This window comes from Antechinus flavipes, chromosome 2 (genome assembly GCF_016432865.1).
Source record: "Antechinus flavipes isolate AdamAnt ecotype Samford, QLD, Australia chromosome 2, AdamAnt_v2, whole genome shotgun sequence".
Lineage (NCBI taxonomy): Eukaryota > Metazoa > Chordata > Mammalia > Dasyuromorphia > Dasyuridae > Antechinus > Antechinus flavipes.
This window is the reverse complement of record NC_067399.1, coordinates 248,717,951-248,742,931: the sequence shown is the minus strand read 5'-3', so window position 1 is coordinate 248,742,931 and position 24,981 is coordinate 248,717,951.

Below are 24,981 nucleotides of genomic sequence, written 5' to 3'. Positions count from 1 at the left end.
TTTTATATCATTGCTGAGCATACTGAGCATAATAACTTACCCAAGATCACACAATTTGCAGGTGTCAGATATACAACATTTAACTTAGAGTTTCCTAATTCCAAGGCTAAATCTCTATCCACTGTGCCATGCTGTCTCAGCATTTCATATGGAAGAAAACAGCACATAATGATGTCTGTTTGCTTCAATATCTACTTTTGCTAAAGTATCTTTGATTCTTTCCTCTTGCACTAGTCTATCTTCAATCATGCCCTTAGAGTGATGATAGGACAAAAAACGTGGAAACAAAGTAATAGTAGAAGTGCAGTCATGGCTGTTTTTGAAAGGCCTTCTCATCATAAACTTAGCCCCTCTTAGGATTAAAAAAAATCAATCAATCAATCAATCACACCACTCTGAGTAAGAGAATGATACCAAGTGTTATAATGGAACACCAGACCTGTGGAAAAGGGATGTGTAGAAGCTCACTCTCCTATGCTTATTTACTTACCAGGGTCAAGAGGAAAAGACCAAGAAACACATATCTGAAAGGAAAATTTCTTCTATGAAACCCATGAAATGCTCCTAAACATTTCCCCAACTCCAACTCTTACTTGGATGTTTCTCTTACTTTAGTAACAATCTAAACTACCTAAAGGTACAAAAAAAAAAAAAATAACCAGACTACTTATTTAGTTTAATGATCTCTGATAACTTTCCGTTCTCTTGCTTCAATAATTTTTTTTAATAATTTTTTATTGATAGAACGCATGTCAGGGTAATTGTTTACAGCATTATCCCTTGCATTCATTTCTGTTCCGATTTTTCCCCTCCCTCCCTCCACCCCTTCCCCCAGATGGCAAGAGTCCTTTACATGTTGAATGGGTTGCAATATATCCTAGATACAATATATGTGTGCAGAACCAAATAGTTTTCTTGTTGCACAGGGAGAATTGAATTCAGAAGGTATAAATAACCCGGGAGGAAAAACATAAATGCAAGCAGTTTATATTCATTTCCAGTGTTCTTTCTCTGGGTGTAGCTGCTTCTGCCCATCTTTGATCAATTAAGGCTCTCTTTATCAAAGAGGTCCACTTCCATCAGAATACATCCTCAAACAGTATCATTGTTGAGGTATATAATGATCTCCTGGTTCTGCTCATTTCACTCAGCATCAGTTCATGTATTGCTTCAATAATTTTAATAATATAAGTAATAATATTTAATATTTATGTTGTTCTTATTATGTGTCAAGTAGTTTATAACTATTATTTGCTCCTCACAGCAACTAGATGCTATTTTCATCAGATGTGGAAACTGCAGCAAACTGAATTTAAGTGATTTGCTCTGAGCAACACAGCTACTAAATGAATGAGGCTAGATTAAAGCTGCCAGAAGGAAGATACAATGCAAAACAAAGTATAACAGCAAGTTACTTAATGTCTCTGGGCCTTAGTATCCTCCTCTGTAAAATGAAGTGGTGAACCAGATCTCTAAAATCCCTTCTGAATCTGATTGTATGAGTCTAATTATAACTGACAACTTACATAATACTTTAAGATTTGTGAAACACTAATATACACAAAATGTCATCTGACCCTCATAAGCATGGCCGATATGCCCATTTTGCAGAAGGGAACTAAATCCAAAGACATTAAGTAATATGTTCATGGTCACACTCCAAGTAAACATCGGAGTCAAGATTCAAACCCAGATCTCCCTAACAATCTTCCTGGCTCTTGTACCAAACTAACCCCATGTCTCCTCAGGCCAAGACCTGACTGCTTTCTATTAGCAATTCTACCTAGCATGATCATAATGTACTAGTCTATTAGAATATAAGCTTTTTGAAGGCATGAGCTGTTATCTGGATGCTCAGAGCTTAGCACAAAACCTGACATGTAGTAGATACTTAATAAATACTTATTGATTGACTAAACTTTACATGTTTCAACTTCTATCATTGTGTCCCACAATCCCTTATTTCTTCCTCTACTTCCCTGAACCATCAAGGATACTTCACTCATCTAAACTTTCTGTCTCCCACAGTAAACACACTTTATATGAGAGAAGTAAAAAACATGTCTATCAGGAAAAATGTGGGGCTTCCTGGCCTCCTTTATTTAGGTTTATAACAGGACAGTCTCAGGTGAGATTACTAATTCTAAATGTATGGGAACAGCAAAATAATGAGATCTCACCAAAGTAGCATCATGATAGAAAGAGAACTTAGAAAACTGGGATAAAGTGAGGTGACAAAGGTAAACTGAGGCAAGTTTTCGGGGCAAGATAACACTTATTAACAGTGATGTATATATTTAGTAAAAATGGATTAAATTATTCCTCCTTCAGTGGAGTCAGTGACTCCAAAGAGATTAAAAAGAACATATTTATTGAGATGTTCAAGATGGAGAAAGGGTTGACATGGAGAAAAGCCTTATGATTACCTGCATGTGTGGAAAGTGAGCTGGCCTTCAGGTATGGCTGATCACATCCCTCTCTGACAATTCAAGAATGTTCATTGCTTTATGAGACTCATTTGTCTCTTGTAATAGTTAGAAAAACAGAAGCACCTCAGTCAGGTTCCTCACTTCCCCCACTCCTTAGCTTAGCCCTTAGAAACTAATCACCCCCTTACTTTAGAGAGGAGAAGCTAGATCAGGAGCACTTCCCTGATGAGGTCCTCTTCCCAAGGTGTTTCTTCTGTTCATAGGTAAACAAAATGAGAGGTTCTACTTTAAAGTGGTTAACTAGCAAGCAAATGTAGGGGAAGAATAGGAATGATCACATTCCTTATCCATGCCTTTGGTTCTGCCTGAGAAATGTCTCCTTTTGAAATAAGCTGAGAAATAGGGTTTGATGGAATGAATTACAAAGTAATATTGGTTATTAATACAGCATAATCAATTTTCCTCGGGACATAGATTCAAATTCTGTGTTTAGTATATATGTATAATTTAACCAAGACTTAACCTCACTCTGTTCCCTGTTTAATAAAAGAAATGAGGCAGGTTGCATAGATATTTTGAAGGCCTTTGTCAACTCTAGATTTGTGATCTTGTGAATCCCCTACTATAGGAACACAAAAAAATTGAGGAAAGAAATCCTGACTACAGAAAGAGGAAGATCGAAGAGGGAAGTTTCAGTGAGAATTTTATTGTAAATTATTTCTAATAGCAAACCGTTCCTTTGAGGTGTTACTACCAGTGAAAGGTAAAAGGTGGCTTTTCTCATTGTTGAAAGCTTTCTTTCAAAAAGCACACTGGGGGAATACTACATGGGACAAATTTTGCATGACAAACAAGAAATCACAGTGCAGATATTCTACAAAAGATTCAAAATTCTTTGTTAGCAAAGACCACCATCAGTTCCCCATTACTGATGCAACTTCAAGCATCCTCCCCCTTTTCTGTTTCTCTTTCCAGATTAGAACTATAGGGAATATCTGCAAATACCTCCATGCCTTTGAAAAGAGAACTAAAGAATCATATCCAAAAGAGCATCTATATGATGATAGCTTTGTTGGCTCCTCACCACGCTAGAGAGGTTTGTCAGGTTTTCCACAATATAAACCTTTATTTTCAATTGGCCATAAAATCTAACTTTGGAATGGAACTTGGCTTTTAAAACACATTTGGCATGTAGAACAAGGTCTCAGCCCAGAAGTAATTTACTTTACCAATTTATTTTTTTTTTAATGAAAGGGGTGGGGGGAAGGCCTGGAATGGTTATTTGTGATTATAGTTACCATGAATGAAAAATATAAAAATAAAGACCAAATTTTCCCAAATGGAGATTCTGCCACACTTGGGTAACTAAAATGAAGCCCTGAATTTTAAGAGCCCAAATTAGAAATGGTAATTTCCTGATCATTGCTGGCCATCTGAAAAACAAACATGTGAATAAAAGCTCTGACTTTTTCAAGGGATTTTTATGTGTACCTAAAAGTTATGCTTACTGTCTGTTGAGATCTAATGTGATCTAGGAGTTGTGAGTCTGCCCAGGGAATTATAGCTAATTTCTGTCTCATTGTATCTGCATCTATTATAACTAAAGAGCTGAATATGCATGTTTATATATTTTTTATAAATTTATATGTGTATAAACATATTTGTAGCTGTCTATCTTACATATTTTCTGCTAACAAAAAAAAAAAATCTATTGTCTCTTTTCCAGGGATTTTAAAAATAAGAATGGTTTTTAAAATTTACAGATAAATATTTCAGAAGGCTCATTAATTGGAATATTTGAGCACTAAATAGCCTGAAGAAGAGAAGACTCAGAAGAGAAACACAAACTGTCTTCAAAGATTTAAAGGGATATCATTTATAGGAGGTATGAGACTTGCTCTATTTGACCTCAAAATAAAAATCAAGAGCAGTAGATGGAAGTTCTATAGAAGTGCATTTCAGCTTTTCAAAGAGAAATCTTCCAATTAACCAAAGCTATTGAAAAATAGAATGAGCTACCTAGAAAGGTGTTGAGTTTTGCTGGTAGGTTTTAAGCAAAGGATCGACAACTACTTTTCAAGGATCTTCAATTGTGCATTCTTTTTGACTGAGAGTTGAATGAGATAGCTAATGAGATTACCTTCTAACTCTTAAATTCTGTGACACTATTAAATGTCTATTGTCTCAATCAAAACGAGTATTTTCTTCTATAATTAACATTTTCTCGATGATTATTTAAAAAAAAAAAACAATTGTGAATATACTTACTGCCCAATCACCCAAGAATCTTCTTTATAACAACAACAACAACAAAAAAGCCATTAAGAAAAATCATTTCTGATTGTAACATTCTGCAAGCATATTATATCATCACTTCAAGGAAAGGAGAGAGAATTTTCTTACATCTTCTCTAGGGTCAAGATTGGTCATTAAAATTATATTACATTCAGTTTTGTTTTGATGTTCTTTTTGATTATATTACTATAATCAACATGTATAATCAATATGTTTCTGGCTCTATTTCTTTCTGTATCAGTTCATATATATTTTCCCATGTTTCTCTGAATTCCTTATATTCTATGTTTCCTATGGTTAAAAAAAAATTTCTATGTCAACTATAATTTGTTCAATTGCTCCCTAAAAAAATATTGTTAAGGATGCCTAAGAAGGTTTATTACTTTCCTTGGCTATTGTTATGAAGAACAATATTAAAAATTATTAACTGCAATAATATTTTTGGGAAGCAGTCTCATATAGAAGATAGAGAGTCATTCACAAAACAGTGATAACTGTGTTCAAGTCTCGCCTTTGACACATACTGACTGTGACATTCAGTAAGTTATTTAATACTCTGTGCTCTTGGCAATTCTCCAAGTCTATAAATTTTAGAGAAGATGACAGTTTGAAGTCACAGATAGAGTTCCCTCACAAAGAGAAAAAAATCACAAATATAAGACCTCTTCCTGTGTAGAAAGATTTGTGATTTTCCTTAGGGTCTCACTCAATGATATCCCAAAAGACAGTGTACAGAGAAGGGTAAGTGATTCATTCTAATTATATTACTTAGTATGGGTCATGTTCCAAAAGTTTAATGACCCAGGATTTCATAGGTGTCAATACACACTCCACAAACTCAGATTGTAACTCGTCTAAACCTTGGTAAAAGACTACCATGAATTCTTGTGGGGGAGTAGTAACATTGTTGTGAGTCTTCTGTTGATGAGTCTAAGTTTAACCATTTTGGTGCTTGGATAGCAGTCATACAGTCAATCCTCAAATATATACTGGAGACCTTTCAGGACCTTAAGGATCTACCAGTTTTTACCTTTAATGAACATTGATCACATCCACATTACAATGAAGTGTAAAATGGGGAGATCATAATATTATAAACATTTAATAACTGGCATGCTGGCTCAGACTTAGGATTGATCAATCCATTTTAGGATTCTAACTCCCATTGTTGCTAAGGGATTGACTTTATGAGAGAATAGCTGTAATAAACATCAGTAATAGGATTTGAGCCACTGTATAGATCACTGTATAAAGCAACTCTTCAAAAACTAAGTAGCATATGTTTTCCTATCTTAAGCTCTCTCTGATCAGTTGCTAAGAGGTAATATTGAAATAGAACTGGTAAAGTTCTGATGTATATTGTACATATGTGTGTATACATATAATATATATAGTATATGTATTTATACATGCATATATACATACATGAACAAAAACCATGGCTATAGAGCTCTTGATACCCTTGTTATCAAGGTCTGATTTCTAGACTATGTAGCATTTTAATGAAAATAGCATATGGGAATCAACATTAACCTAAGGAAATGTTCAAGTAAAGCTAAAAGATGGGAAAGAATTCACATGAGGTTGTTGTTCAACCATTTCTGACTCTTCATGATTCTGTTTAATGTGTTCTTGGCAAATATATCTGGAGTGGTTTGCCATTTCCTTCTCCAACTCATTTTAGAGAGGAGGAATTGAAGTGAACAGAGTGAAGTGACTTATTTAGGGTCTTACAACTGAGGCTAGATTTGAACTCAGGAAGATGAGTCCTCCTGACTTCAGGTCTGGTACTCTGTGCACTATGGTACCACCTAGCTGCCCCAAATGGGAAATTGGTTTCAAAAACTAGAGGGAGTCCAAGTTATCTGGAATGGCAAGAATTTATTCTTACTTCTGCCAATAAAAATGGACAGAAGAAATATACTTGATATCCTGGCAAACAACTCTACATTTTAACTCTGAAAATAAAAGATTGTTGGTTTTAGCTCAGCTTGAAACCTTTGAAAGGGAGGTCTTAGTTTTTCCAAGACCACAGATTACATAATTGGAAATGATGTTCTATGAAATTGTCATTTCTGCCATGCTCACAATATTTTGGAAGGAGAGGTGGCTGGTGGTGGTGGGTTTTTTATTAGAATGAAAAACCAATAAATAAAAGAATGTTTTGAGCACATGTGTGCACATTTACACTGATTATTCAAATATGCAACTTTAAGCATGTGGAATAAAAAATTTTGATTACAGAAAAAAATTAAGCAAATATTGAGAGGCAACCACATGTGCTAAACTTTTTGTCAGGGAGAACTGGATTTCATATCCAAACTTGACCTCTTATCAGCTATGGTATCATAGGCAAATAACTTAATCTCTTTTGGCCTCAATTTCTTTGCTTGCAAAATGGGTATAATATTACCTCTACTCTCTGCCTCACTGAATTGTTCTGAAGCCCAAATGAGATAACACACATAAAATGATTTAGAAATCATAAAGAACTCTACAAATGCCAGTTATTATCATTAGTATTAGCCATAAGGGAAAAAAGAAGACTGAATGAAATCTTGCTCTTTTGGGGGCTATTTTTTTCCGTTATCAGAAATTCACTGAGCCATTTTCCACTGAATATATTCACTGATCTACCCTATTCATTAAAGGTAATAGAACAGAAAAATAACTTTGATACACAGCCACTCTAACGTGTTATGTTTTAGAGGTTTCAGTAAATCACATTGTCAGAGTCCACTTTCTCTTTGAATTGTGTCAGCATAGAAGAATGAGTTCTCTCTCTGAAATTTTCCTCTTTAATCCTTACGTGTTGCTCTACTAAGTTTAATACCTCAGCAATGCCAACCTTAATTTCCTCCCTGGAACACGTCATTAAGTATGCTTTGCTACTTGCTGCGTCCTCTGAACCATTGCCTTTTTTTTTTTTTTTTTTTTTTTTAGATACACAGCCACACAGAAGTGGTCTCTAAGGGAAGACTTTTCTCAGAGTTTGGTATTTAACTGCAAATCATAATGCCTCATTTGCCCACCCATCCAGAAATATGCACGTGTGGCCTATGTATTTTGCATTCATTAAAAGTCAGCCATATGGCCACTCACATTTTTTTCTCTTCTCTTACAAAAGATAAATTGGGAAATGATCAAAGGGAGCTTTCTATTTTGCAGATGCAGCAACAAGGCAATAATAAGGCAAACTTTGCAATTACATGAAGTTACTGATAGCCCAGTGGATCTAGTATCAGGAAAATCTGAGTTCAAATCTGACCTTAGACACTAACTCTGTGATATTTGACATCAATAAATCTCTGTTTATCTTAGTTTCCCCAATTGTTAAATGGTGATAATAATATCTTCTATCCCCTTAGGGTTTTTATGAAGACCAAATGATATAAGATGTTTATGAAGTATTAACACAGTATCTGGAATATAATAGGAACTATATGAATGCTTATTCTCTCCTTTTGCCCTTCCTATGTGATCACAACATGCTAGGGTTAAGTGGGACCAAGCTGATTAGATTAAAGATATCTGTGATTCACAAGACCATGGAATTTAAACCTCCAAGACCAATTCCTCTAGTTTATAAAGGCTCAAAGAGATTAAGTAATTTATCTAAGATTGTACAAGTAGCAAAGAGCAAAACACTCTCTCTACCAAATTAGCAAATAAAATTTTATCCTAGCCAAGAATGATTTTTTAAAGGGTTTTGATAACTGTATTTCAATATAATTGGTTTCTTTTAAAGTTGTGTACATTTTGATTTATGTTTTTAAAAATGTTTTTCTGAGGAGTCCATAGACCTCACCACACTGCCAAATGAGTCTCTGACACACCACACAAAAGGTTAAGATCCTCTTTCTAGTACTCTAGAAAGATACCTTTAACAAATCAGTTTACTGATAAGGCTGAAGGCTTGGCAATAGTTGATACATACATACACTTAGTACAGAAAAGACTCAGGAGGAAAACCAGGACAAAAGATTTCAGGATCATACCATGTAAAGAATCAGGGAATGTTTAACCTGAAGAAATGACTGATACAATAACTGACTTCAAGGATTTGAAGGGCTACCATTTAGAAGGGTGAAGTGACCTGGTTCATTCAGCTTCAGAGATGAGAAACAGGAGTGCTGGGAGGAAGTTGGAAAGAAACAAATTTAGATTCAATGGAAAGAAAGCATCCCTAATAAGGAAAATTATGGAAATGTGAAATAGGATGCCTTGGAAAAAAATAGATTTTCCCTCACTGGATATATTCAAGTAAAGGCCTTAGCCTTATTAAACAGATTATAAAGGAAATTTTCCTTCAGGAACTTCTTTGAATAGATGACCACTAATCAAGGATGTTGGAGCCCACTTTGACTGGCTTGAGAGAGCAAATAGTTAAATCTTGTGTGCAAGACAGCATTTATACCTCATAAAATGGCAAAGGCTACAAATCACAGATTGATTAATTGTTTTGTTGATTGTCTATAATTAAGAAAGTTATGTAGAAAATATAAATAATGTAGATTAAACTTAAAAGTGCATGATGCATATTTTTTCTTTTTTCTCTTTCTTATTATAGCTTTATATATACAGAACATATGTATGTGTAATTTTTCAACATTGACCCTTGCAAAAACTTCTCTTTCAACTTTTCCCCTCCTTCCTTCCACTCCTTCCCTAGATGTCAGGTAGTTCCATACATGTTAAATATGTTAAAGTATATGTTAAATACAATATATGTATACATATTTATACAGTTATCTTGTTTCATAAGAAAGATCAGATTTAGAAAGAAGGTAAAAATAACCTGAGAAGAAAAAACAAAAATCCAAGCAAACAATAACAGAAAAAGTAGAAATGTTATATTGTGGTCCATACTCCTTTCCCAGTGTTCTTTCTCTGGGTGTGACTGATTCTGTCCATTAAAGATCAATTAGAACTGATTTGGATCCTCTCATTGTTGAAGAGAGCCACATCCATCAGAATTGATCATCTTATAGTATTGTTGTTGAAACATATAATGATCTCCTGGTTCTATTCATTTCACTTAGCATCAGTTCATGTAAGTTTCTCCAAGTCTCTCTATATTCATTCTGCTGGTCATTTCTTATAGAACAATAATATTCCATAACATTCATATACCACAATTTATTCAGCCATTTTCCAATTGGTGGGCATCCATTCAATTTCCAGTTTCTAGCCACTACAAAAAGGGCTGCCACAAACAATTTGGCACATAAAGGTCCCTTTCCCTTCTTTAATATCTCTTTGGGATATAAGCAGTAGTAACACTGCTGAGTCAAAGGGTATGCACAATTTGACAACTTTTTGAGTATAGTTCCAGATTGTTCTCCAGAATGGTTGGATCCATTTACAACTCTACCAACAATGCCATGATGGATAGTTTTCTTCTGGAGAGCTGATTATTAAACATTTATCATTTCTGTCATCCCTACCAATTCTAAAAGTTTGTGACTATAAATTTCTAGACCCATTTATGAGAAAGTAAGAAAAGCAGAATTTTGGAATTAAAATATGATATACTCTCCTTTTCAAATGTGAGGATAGTACTACTGATTTATCACTCATTGAATAATTTCAATTAATTGAGACACTATTATGTATGCTATACACCAGCAGGCAAAAAAGGGAATTCCATATTAGCAAAAATAAAAAATTTTAAAAATGGAGAACTATCTACAAAAATATAATATGCTCAAATTCATAGAACACAAAATAGAAATCTTAAGCCAAACTATGAAAATAAAAATGAATGAACCAAAAAGAACCAAAGGAAAAAACAAAATGCTGATTCAGATAGATTTTTGGATGAATTGTGTCAAATGTTTAAAAAACAATTAATGACATATTATTTTCAGACACAAATATAATCTCAGTGCCCCGAGCAAGGAAGGACAAAGCTAAGACAAGTACTGGTATATATCATATATGAATGTTGATACAAACATTTTAAATAAAATGCTAACCAAAAAATAATCTACAGCAGCATATCCAAAAAAGTGTTCACCTTGACCAAATAATACTTTTATTGGTGATACAAGGATGATCCTATATTAGGAAGATAGTTATGAAAATATATCTTATGAAAAATAAAGGTCCCCAAATTGCATGAAGGGCTTTTGACAAAGTACAACCTTTGTTTATGATTTTGGAAAAAAACTACAAAGTCTAAACAAAGATGATTCAATTTTTAGTTTGAAAATAGTATGTAACTAAAACAAAAATCTAGTATTATTTGCAATGTACAACATTAGAAATTTTCCCAATAAATATAGCAGCAAAAGCAAGGGTATTTTTTATACCTGATATTATTTCACATTATTCTCAAAATATTAACAATATTAATGAGAAAAGAAAAAAAAAATCATACAGGAGGACAGATCCAACCATTCTGGAGAGCAGTTTGGAACTATGCTCAAAAAGTTATTAAACTGCGCATACCCTTTGATCCAGCAGTATTTCTACTTGGATTATGTCCCAAATAGATCGTAAAGAAAGGAAAGGGACCCACATGTACAAAAATGTTTGTGGCAGCCCTCTTTGTAGTGGCAAGAAACTGGAAACTGAATGGATGCCCATCAATTAAAGAATGGCTATGAATGCTATGGAATACTATTGTTCTGTAAGAAAAGACCAGCAGGATGATTTCAGAGAGGCTTGAAGAGACCTACATGAACTGATACCAAGTGAAATGAGCAGAACCAGGAGATCATTATGCATGGCAACAACAAGACTATATGATGATCAATTCTGACAGATGAGAGGTTTCAAACCAGCTCCACTAGTTCAGTGATGAAGAGAGTCATCTACATCCAGAGAGAGGACTGTGGGAATTGAGTGTGAAAGACACAATAGCATTCTCACTCTCTCTGTTGTTAGTTGCTTGCATTTTGTTTTCTTTCTCAGTTTTTCTTTTCCTTGCTTCTTGATCTGATTTCTCTTGTGCAGCAAGTAACTGTATAAATATGTATACATATGTTGGATTTATCATGTATTTCAACATATTTAATATGTATTGGACTACCTGCCAACTAGGAGAGTGGGGGGAAGGAGGGGAAAATTTGAAACAAAAGGTTTTGTAAGAGTCAAATTGGAAATTTTTGGAAAAATTACCCATGCATATGCTTTGCAAATAAATAAATAAATGAAAAAAAAAAGCCATACAGGAAAGATAAATTATTGTGGATGCCATGCTTGTTTATTTTAAAAATTATAGAGAAGGAGCAAATACACTATTAACACATTTAAAAGCTTCAGTGAGAGATGTAGAATATACAAGATGAATCCACAATAATCAATAGCATTTTTGCATAGAAGCAACAATCCAGGAGAAAAGTATAAAAAGGGAAATTTCATTCAAATTAATTATAAAATAAATAAAATATTTCAGAGCTAATTTGCCAGAATACACTTAAAACTTTCATAAATAAAATTACAAAATATTTTTTAAAAAAATAAAGAACACAATAATATAACTAGAAAGATATTCATTGGACCATGGCAAGATAAGAAAAATGCCAACACTATCTAAATTAATTTGCAGATCTGATGCCATACCCATGTAACTAACAAGAGGCATTTTATAAAACCATAACAAATAATTACAAAATTAATTTGAAGGGACAAAAGGCTCAAAATCTTGAAGGAAATAAGGGAGGGGGGAAATAGTGATGAAGGATAATTGTACTTGGAAACATCCAATTATATAACAAAGAAATGATCATCAAAAGTATTTGAAGTGATTAAAGTAGAAAAGAAAATTACTTAAACAGGCTAGATAAGGAAGAATAAAAAACAATTGAAGTAAAGCACTTAAATGTTCCATAATCACCAAAATATAATTTACCTAAGGAAGAATTTGCAATTTGACAAGAATTCCTATAAACCCAGAAATTGATGTGGCAGAATTGTAATTAGACCAATGTCTTGATAGAAAACAAAATATGATTTAAATATAAAAAGTCATACTATAGTTAGAAGATAACCAAAACTAGTAAATTTCACAAATATAACTGAGAGGAGAAGAACGTATTTTTAAATAAACAAAAAACAAGCAATCCCAAAAGATAAAACTAGATTATTTGTATCAAAATAAAGATTTTTTGCAGAACTAAAACACACACACACACATACAGAGAGAGAGAGAGAGAGAGAGAGAGAAAGGAATAGAAACATCGATAAAACATCTTTACATCTAAATCTCTCTTGAGGGTAAAAGCCCAAAATAAATAAGGAATTAATATAATATCTTATATAACATTACTCAAAACAAATAAGACAAATGAAAATCTAAAATATTGTTGCTGTTGTTCAATCGTTTCAGTAATGTCACCCCATTTGGAGTTTTCTTGGCAAAGATACTGGAGTGGTTTGACATTTCCTTTTTCAGATTATTTTACAGATGAGGAAACTGCGGCAAACAGGTTTGAGTGACTTGCTTGTGTTCATGCATTTAATAAATGTCTGCGGTTAAATTTGAACTCAGCAAAATGAGTCTTCCTGACTTCAGACCTTGCATTCACTATAGCACCTAGTTGTCCCACAATAAAATGCCACAGCACTATTTTAGACTATGAAAAATGTAAGGAAGCATGGAAAATGAATTGATGCAGCTACATAAGAATGATATATTCAGTGTTTACAACAATGTAAATGGGAATAGCATAAAAATAAAACTGAAAGTTATATAAAAAATGACCAAAGCTGATACCAAAAAAAAACTGAGAAAATGGACCTCTCTTCTTTGCATTGGTAGAGACTAAGAGTGTGTAATGTTCCGTGTACTATCAAGCAAGGTCAATAAGTTTCGTTGCTTTTGCTAACCTTTTCCTCATTTGTTTTTGCTACAACAGATGGCTCACTGTTTAAATAAGTTACATTATAACACAATAAAACAAACCATTGTATAAGATGTGAGGGGGAGGTTATTACTAACTGAAAGAAAACAAATCTTATACATGTAAAAAGTCAATCAATACAAGAATTAGGGAACAGTAACAAGCAACTCTGTAAAACCACTTCAGGGAAACATTAAAAATATATTAAACAAATGGTAGAAGAAGTAAGAAAATAAGCAGTTATTAAACATAAATAATAAGCCAAGCATTGTTTTAAGGACTATCTAAATGTTATCTCATTTGATCTTCAAAAGCCTCTGTTATTATCCCCATATTACAGTAGAAGAAACTGAGGCTTTATTGATGTGCCCAGAGTCACATAGCTCATAAATTAGAGTCTAGATTTCACTTCAAGTCTTCCTGACACCCTCTCTGACACTCTCCATACTATATCAGCAAGTTGCTTCTAGGTAAAGAGAAATGTTTTTATAAATTCAGAGGAGTATAATAAGCAGGGTAATAATAGTAATAGCTATGGAGTGACTGGTCCATCACCTGTTTTCACTATCTTGTACCATCATCATTCCCTAACATGTCTTATGAGGAGTGGCACACATCTGTCCCAGCCAGAGATGGACTCTAAAGGCACAAGACATTTTTTTCTGTAGCAAGTTACATGGATCTATGTGACAATCAAACCTATAACCTCAGTCTCCTTTTTGTGAACATGTCCAAAGCAAACTAAGTTTTACAGACAACACACTCAGTATTGTGAATGGTGTGACCATTTTATTTCTTTTCTCTTCTAATTTAAGGATCAAATACTCTCTTCACTGAATGAAAATAAGTAGAATTCAAATAACTTTTAAAAATCTTTTGATTATTTAGTAAAAACAAGTGAAATAGTGAGTTCTGAGGTGACTAAATTTGGACTTTTTATTCACAAGGAAAAAATGAATAAATTTTACTCCCTTTTAATGACAAGATCCCCATCTGAAGAGTTCTGAAAGTCAACTATGCCATACACATCCTATGACCTATTTGTTTTTGTTGAACAGAAACTTCAAAGCAAAGTTCACTGGAGCCCAGAGTGATTTCATATTCATAAAACAGAGTTCAAGCCAACCTTGATAATTACTAGTAGAATCATGAGATAAAAATCACTTGACCACTCTGAACCTCAACTAATTCATTTGTAAATCTCAGTTTAGCATATTTGAATTACCTACTTCATCTGGTTGTTGGTGCAAAGTACCTTGTCAATCATGAAGAATATCTAAATTAAAGGTATGTATTGTTGGATTTTTATTTTTATTTATTTATATTGAAAAAATAGAAAAACTGAAAAGGAAAACAGAATAAAGCATTGTCACATGCCCAGCAGAACATCAGGGAGGATTCAAAATATATAATAATAAATTACCAGTTCCAGAAAGGATATACAGTGGTAGATAAAATTATATTCACGAGTGTCTATCTTTGCTTCTTTATAGCTTATTCTTTTGTAGTCTGTTGTGCACTTTTACTTTATTTTTTTTCTCCTTTCATCCTTTCTACCTTCCCTAAGCAGGTTATAGTTTAAGCATACATATATGTATATGTGTATGTATATACAAATGCACATTTACATATACATTCACATCTACCTACAGACATACATATACATGTATCTATATATAGATATATAGAGAACAATATGTATATATACCTACATATACCTACTCATATATATATATATATAGCATGCATTTAGTCTTAGCATGCATCTAATACAATATTAGTATTGCTGACATATAATGTAAATTTCTATCTATTTAATATTTAAATTTGATCAATAATTATTAGCTATATTTTTTATCTAATAAAGTCTATTCCTGATCCTAAATGAAGTGTTTGTATATATTTCATTCTTTCCTGTCACTTTAAAAAAATCACATATTGTTGTTACTTCTTTGCTGCACAGTAACAGAAAGGAAACAATATGCTTATCAATCATTTTCCAGTCACCACAATTACTTTATATCTTCTTGGAATTATATTAATCTATCTACAGATAGATTATAAGCTCCATAAGGGAAAATACTACATCTTAACTAGTTTTGCTTTTTCCTAAAGAACTTGAATATTGAAGAAACTCAGAAATTATTTGTTTGATTTGCATGTATTGCTCAAGTTTTTCAAAGCATGCTGAATTCTTCTAAAAAAAAGCAAACAAAAAAAATTGCAAGACATTTTCTATGGAAGAAAATTAAATTGAATTGATGACTAATGAAGTCAGACTTTTTTAAAAAACAAGATGAAAGTCTATTTGTGCTGATGACTGGGGACAATTAAGAGAACCTTTGGGAAATAACTCTCCTTGGAAAAAAGTTCAATCTAACTCAAGATTTAACACAATAACCAGGATATAAAATCAAGAGAGAATCCATAGGATTTGCAAAACCAAGATTCTAGGTAGGATACAGCAAAAAGTTTTGAAAATAAAATATAAACATGGGGATGTCAACAGGACATCGACCAAGGAGAAAACACTACACAATAGAATCATATGTATTGACAAGGGAGAGATTGTCTGATATAACTTCTTCATTAGAGATATTATATTTTAATTAAGGGTACAGAGTTCATTTAAATACATAGGATGCTAAACTGAAACTTTCTGCCAACTTCAGTGAATCATTATTGTCATGGGCCAAAGCAAATACAAAAAATAACATTCTTCAGGCATACAACTCTAACTTTACATTTCTTTGTTCAAACAAACTAATTTGCTAATTTATTGAAAGGCCAAAAAATAAAAACCCTAAAAATCAAAAAACAAAATATGTGACAGCAAAGATCTAAACAAATATTAATGTGGATTATAGAAGCAGTAGATATTTTGGGCCATGAAACTGCATTATATAAGAAAGAAAAGCATTTGGTTTGAAAATATGTATTTATGTTTTTGTGACAATAAGAGGCTAATCAGGCATTCAAAAAAGAAACTGTGTCTAAATTCATAAGAAAAGTCCAAATATAGAAGAACTCAAAAAAAAAAAAAAAAAAAAAAAAACTTGTGACTGTGTAATCTCAGACAAGTCATTTAATTTTTATGGAATTCAATTTTCAACCTATTAAATAAAGAGATTGGACCAAATGGCATTTCCTGGTTTTTAATGATCTCTTTGAGATATAGATATAGTTGGAGCATTGCTGGATCGAAGAATATATGCAGTTGGATTGTCCTTTAGGCAAAGTTCCAAATTTCTCCCCAGAATGGTTGGATCCATTCACAACTCCATTGGCAATGCATTAGTGTTCTAATTTTCCCACATCTTCTCCAACATTTACTAATTATTTTCTTTTCTGTCATATTAGCCAATCTCTAATTTAATTTAAATTTCTCTAATCAATAGTAATTTGGAGAATTTATTCATATGAGTATAGATTGCTTTAAGTTCTTCATGTGAAAACTTTCTGGTAACTTTTTGTTATTTATTAGTTGGGGAATGATTTGTGTTTTTATAAATTTGATTTAGGCATCTATATATTTGATAAATGAAGCCTTTATCAGAAACAATGATTGTAAAAAAATTTTCCCAGTTTTCTGCTTTCTTTCTGATTTTGGTTGCAATGGTATTGTTTCTGAAAAAAAAAAAAAAAACTTTTTAACTTAATGTAATCAAAATTGTACATTTTGCCTTTCCTAATGTTCTCTCTCTCTCTCTCTTTTTTTTTTTTTTTTTGGTCATAAATTCTTCCTTTTTCCATAGGGGTGACAACTAAAGTATTTTTATTTTTCCATAGAGGTGACACCTAGATTATGATTCTTTTAGATAGAGACTGCTTACCATTTTAAAGAAAAGTTGTTTTATTGCTATGTTCTCTGAATTTCTTTAATGGCAATGAGTATTGCATTTTGTAAAATGCTTTTTTCTGTGTTTATTAAGATAATCATATTATTTCAGTTAGTTTTGTTATTAATATAGTCAACTATGTTGAAGAAGAACAAGAAGAACAATAACAAGAACAAGAATAACAAGAAATACCAAAAGAAAAGGAAAGAACATCAGCAATACAAGAAAAGAATCTTGACCACAGAAAGCTACTATGGGGACAGAGAAACCAAAACACCAACTTAGATAGGACAAATGTCCACAGAAGAAATCTCAAGGTGTGATATGAATTGGTCTCAAGCCCAAAGAGGCTTTTTGGAAATGCTCACAAAAAAATTTTAAGAGGCAAATAAGAGAAGTAGAAGAAAAAAGGAGAAAAGAAACGAGAGGTATGCATAAGAGAATCAATAGTTTGAAAAAAGAAGGAAAAAATGATTGAAGAAAACAACTACTTAAGAAATACAATTGGCCAAATGCAAAAAAAAAAAAAAAAAAAAAAAAAAATCCACTGAAGAAAACAAGGCTTTCAATAATAGAATTAGCCAAATAGTAAAAGAGATATAAAAACTAACTGAAGAAAATCACACATTAAAAACTAAAACAGGAAAAATGAAAGCTAATGACTCTGTGATTCAGCAAGAATCAGTCAAACTAAAAAAAATAAATAAATAAAAAATAAAAAGAACATATGGAAGAAAATGTGAACTACCTCACTGGAAAATAGATCCAGAAGAGACAATTTTAAAATTATTGGCCTACCTGAAGGCCATGACCAAAAAAAGAACCTGTATAGCATTCTTCATGACATCATTAAGGAAAACTGCCCTGATATTTTATTTTATTTTATAATGACTTTATATTGACAGAAGTAATGCCAGGGTAATTTTTTTAACATCATTATCCCTTGCACTTGCTTCTATTCCGATTTTTCCCCTCCTTCCCTCCACCCCCTCCCCCAGATGGCAAGCAGTCCTATACATGTTAAATAGGTTACAGTATATCCTAGATACAATATATGTGTGCAGAACTGAACAGTTCTCTTGTTGCACAGGAAGAGTTGGATTCAGAAGGGTATAAATAACCCGGGAAGAAAAACAAAAATGCAAACAGTTTATATTCATTTCCCAGTGTTCTTTCTTTGGGTGTAGCTGCTTCTGTCCATTCTTGATCAATTGAAACTGAATTAGCTCTCTTTATTGAAGAGATCCACTTCCATCAGAATACATCCTCAAACAGTATCGTTGTTGAGGTATATAATGATCTCCTGGTTCTACTCATTTCACTTAGCATCAGTTCATGTAAGTCTCGCCAGTCCTCTCTGTATTGATCTTGCTGGTCGTTTCTTACAGAACAATAATATTCCATAATGTTCATATACCACAATTTATTCAACCATTCTCCAATGATGGGCATCCATTCATTTTCCAGTTTCTAGCCAAACAGGGCTGCCACAAACATTTTGGCACATACAGGTCCCTTTCCTTTCTTTAGTATCTCTTTGGGGTATAAGCCTAGTAGAAACACTGCTCGATCAAGGGGTATGCACAGTTTGATAACTTTTTGAGCATAGTTCCAAATTGTTCTCCAGAATACCTGCCATTAATCTTAACTAATGTTTTGCTTAATTTTTTGAATCACTATTCTCTTGTTTTTATCTTTGTTAAAAGGAACAGCTTAATAGAGGATGGTAAAGAAGGGATACATTCAGAAACAAAGGTCATATAAGAACAAGAAATACAAATAAATATAAGATTATTTGAGAGAAGTACTAACATATGAGAGTATAGGGGGAGATTAAGAAAGAGTTCCTATAAAAACTGATTTATTAGCAAAGTCAGGAATTTTAAGAAGTAGAATTGAGGAAGGAATAATTTTTAGACATGACAGAAAGCCAATGAAAATGCACAAAGATAGGTGAAAATACGTTTATGTGAGGAAGAAGCAGAAAATCAATTAGGCATGTTTGTCAAAAACGGGACTCCCTCAAAACCAACCTCATGTTGATGACTTGACATTCATTAGACTGATCTTTAGAAGGCATGTATAGTAAGTACTCTGTTTAACCAATTCTGTTAAATCAAAGCATTTTATTATTATTATTATTTAGGAGAATAAAGTTACAGACAAAAGGAAAGGATATCAGGAATCATAAATATGAAATAGAACAGGAAAGCTATGAAAGACAAATCCCCAAGGGAACTCACAATTAACCAGGAAAAAGGAAATACTCGGTGAAGTGGGAGTAAGCTATTGACTGACAAGTTAGATCAATAGAGGAGTTTAGCAGACTAACCAGAGTTAGCTGTAGTCAGAGAAAAGATGCCATTAGAGAGAAAGCAGTATGACAAGAGAGAGTGGGTGGGCTTAGTCCTGAAAAGAACTTAGCAAAGATCTTCATAATGAGTAGATATTTTTATAGGGGAAATACAGCCTTGAAGTTTCTCAGGGGACTCAGATTCCACCCCCCTCCCAGAAGGGGGAATCAAGGAGTAGAGAGTTAGGAAGCTCAAAGGTGGGGATAAAAAAGGAGCCAGATGGAATTCACCTCATGATTCCATTCCCATTGCAGTCAAAAGATACGATAATCAATATCTTAAAGATTGTTTACAGATGCACAGAAGTTGGGATAGTAATGGAGATTGATAAAGAATTCCACCCCCACAATCACTCTATACAAATAGGATTGTCTGGGAATTGGTTATTTCTAAAAGTAGCTGTTTGGACTTCTTCCTGATAGGGGAAGAGATTGTGTCCACAGCAACTTAATTAACTTGGGTCTCAGTTCCTCAAGTATAAAATCAGGGTCTTTGGATTAAGTGGTCTTAAGCTCCATTCCAGCACCTGATGTGGGTAATATAGCCACCAGATAATGGTAGGCACCAAGAACTGGGGTTCAGTCATGGGAAGAATTCACAATGACCATTCTCTTTGACAAATGGTTATTCCCTTTGGCTATAGACAAAATAAAGGGATACAAACAGATATCAGGAATGGTAAATATGAAATACAACTGGGAGAGCATATTGATGAGATTAGATTCAGGGAACCAAATGATGAGATTAGGGTTCCTGGTGGTCAAGGAGTTAAATGATGAGGTTAGTGGCAGGAGGGAGGTTCAGGGAACCAAATGAAGAGATTTGGCTCTCTTAAATCCCCCTGGGATTTGACGCTTGGGTAGGGAGTTTTGGGAACCTCACTTCTGGCAGCACAGAGATTCTTTGTAAAAGAATTTACAAACCCACAAAGCTAGACTGATTAAAAAAAAAAAGAAGAAGAAGTTTATTATTGGCATTGGGAAGTCAGCCTTTGCTATGCATGAATAGAAAGGCTGAATACCTTAGTGGCAAAGTTCCAACAGAGAAATATCAAGTAAGGTCCCGACAGAGAGATATAAAATCTTGTTTGGGAAGTAGGTGAGGATAAAGAGAGGGTAACGCTGGAAGAGAATAGCATTCCAGGGAGCAGAGTTTTCTAATATGCCATGAAGAGAGAGAGAGCTTCTTTAGCATGGTATATTAGTTCCTCTGCAGGGAGTGAGTTCCAAGTTGGCTCTTTTTGTCTACAAGCTGGGTTTCAGCTTGAGCTGGAATTGAATAGAAAATCTTCAATTGAATAGGGTTGGAATTCTCCAGCTTAGGACTCAACCAGCCCCACCTAAATAACAGAATGAGGCTGTTTGCCCTCGGGCAGAGTCTTTACAGTGGCAAAATTCAAGGAGGATTTGTCCTTCAAGGAGTTTTAGAGTTTTGGGGCTCCCTTTGTCAATATGAACAACTGGTTTCTCAGTGGAACTTGCAATTACTCAGTAGAAAGGAAGTATCCCATGAGGTGGGGACATACCCTTAACTGATAAACTAAATCCTGAGAGGGATTTAGCTCCCTAAAAGTTTTAGCTGTAAGGAGAAGTGGGATTGGGAAGCATAATGGAGTTAGGAAAGATACCATATAGCATGAGGGAAGGGGAAGGGAAAAGGCACCACAAGGAAGAGTGCCTTGGCAAACTAACCCAAAAGAGAGCAGCAGGCATGGTATGGCCCATGAATAGATTTTTAAGGGAAAATTTAACTTCAGGGAAATGATTGGAATTTCTGACAGGGCATAACAAGGAGACCTCTACAAAGGCTGTGGCTCTCAGGGATTTGACTAAACTTGCATTTCAACTCTCCAGAGGGTGGGACCATGAAGCTAACCTGAGTCAGTGTTTTCTCCCTACTTGCTTCAGGGATCAATTCTTTAGTTTCTCTCTGTACAATACACCATTCAGGATCTCATCACACTAGATCTATAAAATATATTTTTATTCATGTTCACTCCCATTATTGAAGCCCACCAGACCTCTCCAAGCTTTGAGAACAAACGGGACAAGCAACAATCTCTCAGAGACTGTAGGGTACAATAGATCAGACCTAGGCCTAAGTTTCAAAAAGTCACATGATCTCTGTGAAACTGAAAGCATTGTTGTAAATTGGTTAATAGCCATTTCCTTGTTCCTGAAGGATTCAGTCCCTCCAGTGAATTTAAAAATCAACAGAATAAGGGGTGGATCCATGTGTTTTTGTCTATATAACTCAGCTTCTGCTTTTGCATTGGGTCACACCTTACTACACTGCCTAGTGAATGTGTGCTGGCCCACTTCTTTTAAGAACTAAATAAAGGCTTTCTGTTTGTATCTGGAAATAACTCCAAGTAGTCAATTTGGGCAAGGGGGATCTTAGCAACCGGTCTCACACAGAATGATCACCATACAATTTTTATTGCCTTACTACAGAGCAAGCTCCTGAAAAGAATCAAAAACAATAATAGAAAGCAATACTTGTTTTGAAGGAAATCTCAGGTTTTTATAAAGCAAAACCTTCCAAACAGCTGTGGAATAGTGGAAAGAATCTTGATATATGGAGTTTGAAGATTTCCATTCCTAATATTTATATATGTGGGACCTTAGTACTTACCCTCAGTTTCTTCATCTAAAATAAATAGTTAATATTTATACTGATTATCTCTCAAGGGAAAATAATATGTTCATGACTTTCCTCACAAGGTTACAAGAATATTGTAGAGGGATTGATTTTTCAGAAGCAGATCACTCTGAAGTTCCTTAAAATCCTGAAATTCATTGGCTCTTTTATCAAATGTAAATACAAAGAGCCTCATAAATGGGAAACCATAGATGATATAAGTGTCATCAACAATTAAATTTATAACATAGAAAAAAGCCTGTCACTTAAACTACTCCAGTATATTCAGATTTTTTTAGACTGGAGAGTATCTATTTATTTAACTTCTTGAATGGGAGTATTCCCTGGAGAAATCAGCCCCAGCTCTTTAAACCAAAGCATCTATTCTATGGAGATTTAACCCTGAATTGCTAATAAAAAGAACTATAAAGCTTTTGTGAATATGAAAGTTCCATATAAATGCTAAATAGCAATAATCATCTTATTCACATTCCAAAGACTTAGTTTATTTTTTTCCTTCTGCTAGCTAAAGCTTATATTTATATATACATGGAGATGCTAAACAAGTTATGAATTCCATTCATTCTTCATTTTGTAAAACAAATGATTTGTGGAATCTGGAAGACATTTTTTTCAAGAAATAATTATCAATATCCTTATCACCAGAAGGTTGACCAACAGATGATGGATTTTCTAGGATGAAATAATAATGAATGAAGCCGCCAAATACAACTTGGTGGGCATTTAGTGTGCATTTACTGGGGGATTACCCACAGAGATACAATCATAGATCCTTGGAGTACTGAAGTATTAAATAACTATTGATATTAACAGCTGTCAGCCTTTTCTATTTCTAATCAGTTAGAAATGAGTCTACCTCTTGGGAAAATAAATTTCATAGTTCCTCATCTTGGTTTGAGTTTTATAATTCTCAGGGGAAAAGAATAGAAATAATATTACCATTCTTGGATGATTCAATGACAAAATAAAAGTTGACAATCAGAAAAAAAACCTGGAACCTTTTGCTAATTGCCAAGTACACACAGCTCCTCAACAGGGTACTCACTGAATATGACTAATGTTACAATGTGACCTATACCCTTGTTATTATTCACACTCAGCACAAGCCCCTGCTAACAGCCCAGCCTCAGTTCTCAGAAGGGTTTGGATTTGATTTTTAAACTCTATAAATTCAGAAAATATTAAAATAAAGAGAAACTTTAGAAATTATTGATTGCCTTCATTAGATAAATGGGAAAGGAATGGATTAAATAAGTGATCTCAGGATCCCATAGCTCAATCCCAACCTAAATAGGATTGGCTCAGAAGTAGAATCCAGATCTCCAGACCAGGAATCTAGTTTTCTTTTCACTGTACCACACTGACAATATTGTATGCATTTGTTTCATTAGTTGAACCACACAGGAAATAGAACTGATGATGATGATGATGTGGATGTGGACTTATTCTCTTCCTTGCCAGGAAGAAGCCCAACCAGCTATTATCAGGCATAACCAATTCCCAGACTATCCTGTTTGTTTAGAGTAATTGTGAGGATGGAACTCTTTATCAACTTCTATTGGCTATCACTCAACCTCTGGGCAGCTTTAAATAACCTTTGAGATATTGATTAGCATATCTATTAGACAGGTCTGGGTCTTGGTTGGCTAGGTACATTCCATCAGGCTCTTCCTTGATGCCTTACTCTGAGCTATCAAATTCTTCCCTAGTCCTAAGACACCTGAGAAACCGTATTTCCCCTATAAAAGCTACTAATTTCAAACTAGGAATTGCTACCCTGAGCTCATCAGTGTTACTATTGCACCACTGACATTTACTTTGAGTGAATGAATCTAAAAGCATTTATTACTTGATTACTGCATGCCAAGAACTAGGGATAAAAATACAAAAGAGCAGATGGTCCCTTGTCTTCAAGGGGTTTACATTCTTATTGTGGAAGCAATATGTAAACATCCATAAACATATACATACATGCATACATACATATGTGTTTGGATAGATACAGAAAAGATGAAAGAGATACCAAGAGAAAAAGAGAAGAGATAGAGACAGAAGGGGAAGAGAAGGAAAGAAGAAGAAAGAGGGAGGAGGGAGAGGGAGACAGAGAAGGAGAAGGAAAGGCAAAAGAAAAGGCAGAGGGAGACAGAGAAAAAGGGAAAGGAAGAGGGAGGAGAGAGAGAAAGAGAATGTGGGAGTAATGCCCCAGAAGGAGTACTTTCTTTTGGAAAGTTAGAGCTGGAAAGAAAGAGTTGTAGAAGAGTAAATTCTCTTTCTCTCTATATCTTGAAGAAATGGCAGTGTTGATTTTGTGTGGGACAGGTGTTAGATCCCCTTCCCCAAATTAACTGATCAGAGACATCTTTAGGTACAAAGAGAAAGCATTTATTTAGTCCCTGCAGGGAGAGGCCCAAGCAACCCGGGAAGCATCTCAGCTCCCATCATGTGCTAAACCTGACAAGCAAAAGACCCAAGTCTTTTCAGTGGATAGACCAAAAGGAAGTAATCATCACTGACCAATGATCACCAATGTTATCTGCTTATTGGATCATGTGGG